The sequence below is a fragment of the Rhagoletis pomonella genome, unplaced genomic scaffold, assembly GCF_013731165.1.
Source record: "Rhagoletis pomonella isolate Grant_MI unplaced genomic scaffold, Rhpom_1.0 Rhpom_scaffold_00016, whole genome shotgun sequence".
NCBI classification, from domain to species: domain Eukaryota; kingdom Metazoa; phylum Arthropoda; class Insecta; order Diptera; family Tephritidae; genus Rhagoletis; species Rhagoletis pomonella.
Window position 1 is genome coordinate 2862559 of NW_023458570.1, and position 2484 is coordinate 2865042.

Genomic DNA, 2484 nt, shown 5'->3' on the forward strand with positions numbered 1-2484 from the left:
TTGATTTTGAAATTTTAGCAAAAGTCATTATAAACAATCTATGAAATGGAAAATGAAAAGCGTGGGGCGCATGTAATACACTTGAATTGATATGAAAAGTAATATATGAATGTATGTATGTGGGTATATGAATAACGACCGCTTAAAATCGATTTCAAAGTTCTACTTTCGCTGTAGAAATTTTAGGTCTACGTTATGTAGTTTGACTATTGTCAATTAAATCGAATGCTTTGTATTGTATGCGCTCCACGTTTTTCATTTTCAATTTCATAGATTGTTTATAATGACTTTTGCTAAAATTTCAAAATCAAAAGTTATCAAAACAAATTCTATGGGACTGAGAAGTATTATTTTCTACTTTTTAGTCCATTTATAAAAGCGTTGTATATTAAAAAGTTTTTTTTATATTATTTATTTTTATTGACATAACTCGAGAACCACTAGTCCGATTTTGCTCAAACAAATTTAAAAATATTAAAAATTACAATTCCTTTAATCTGTTAATATAACGTTTTTCTATTCACTCAACAGTTTTGCCGGTAAAAATAAATGTATGAAGAAAAAATATATTTTTTGCCTAAAATATTAAATTTTTAATTTTTTAAATTCATAAAAAATCCAAAACGGGAAAAAAGGCAAGTCGTATTACTTTCACGCAAAGTCACATAACCTTTAAGCAAAATGAGACATAGATCATGAAAATCGATGGACGCGTTTCGCTTTTATTCACAATTAAGTGAAGGTATCTCATTTTGACAAGAATATTGATTTTATGTTTCAATGAATTAGGATAATATTTATTATATATTATTATATATTATTATATTATATATTATTATTATATTATATATATTATATATTATTATTTCCGTTTTGGATTTTTTATGAATTTAAAAAATAAAAAAATGTAATATTTTAGGCAAAAAATATTTTTTTTCTTCATATATTTTTTTTTACCGGCAAAACTGTTGAGTATATAGAAAAACGTTATATTAACAGATTAAAGGAATTGTAATTTTTAATTTTTTTAAATTTGTTTGAGCAAAATCGAACTAATGGTTCTCGAGTTATGTCAAAAAAAAGACCACCAAAGGTGACAATTTCCCCTATATGATAGTTACTAACTTCAAATCGATATATCTCGATTCCTAGACGTGACCCAGCGAAACGCCGGGCCACGTATAACTTGTTTTTTACCGATATAACATTTCCCGTTGGTTTCATCCCATCCCGATTTTGACTGTCGCATATTGTTATTAAGCGAGGCAACTTTTTTGCTGCCTTAATTTGTGTATATTTACAGAATTTTTTCTAAAGCTAAGTGTACACGGTAGAGAAAAAACGCGAGATTTAGATAAAAATCTCGCTAGAGACGTGTAAACAATCAATAGAGCTCTACGAGAGACTCATCTACAAAGTCTACGTGAGATTTATTTAGCGAGACTTTTTCGCGGTGTACACAGTCCAACGCAGCTAAAACGAAAACTCTACGACAACTCTACGCTCTATTTAGCAAGCTAAATAGATTTTTTGCTCTACGGAGATGTATAGTAAAGCCTTGATAATGAATTTCATTACAGATTGTTAAATTTTGAGATGGCTAAGACATTAAACCGTATATTCGATACAAGCACACCACTTTAAGTACATTTAGAACGTAACCAAGTAATGTACCGGGAATCATTCTCTTATTTTCATTGGCAGTTCAATGGCTTTTCCAATAGCCTCCGTCCTTTGCAAAGGGGCATAATTATTGGTTAAAACATAAGGGGTATTCACAAATTGAGCAGGTGGTCTGGCACTCCGGCAATAGTCGTTGCTTGAGTTATCTGCTGTTTTGTAAGAGGGCCAGGCCAGGCTACTTGCTCAACTTGGTGAATACCTACATATATATAGTAGTTTGGCTGAAACTACTCGGAGAAACTCCTTTCAAGGGAATTTTAAATATTAAAGATTGTTTGATGTGAGTCCAGAAGTACACATAGTACCGAAGAGAGAAGTTGCCATGTTTAATTTTTAAGTACATTTGTCTACTTTTAGGTAAACTTTTTTTCGGTAAATAAGTACAATTTGAAAATTTAATTCTTGTCCATATTGCGAAAATGTATTTTATGACGTACGAAAATAGGTGAATGCTGTCAAATCGACGAAGGGTTAGCGCTCCGCTGATGGCGCCAACTATATTTTCTACATCGTGGCTTTAATATAAAACAAGTAAGAAAGTCTAAGTTCGGGCGGAGCCGAACATTAAATACCCGGCGCAAGTATTAAATATATGCTTTTTCACCTTTCCGAAACCTACCGCTAGATGGTAAGCCGGGGTGTAACAATTTGGAGTAAATTAAGGTCCTTCAATTTCGAAATATTGAAGTTTCAAGCATTTCTGAAATTTACCGTTATATGAAAAGCGGCCGTAATTTTAGTCCGATTTCAATAATTTTCAACGTTTTGCTTTTATGTGGCAAGCACAATAAAAATACTGAG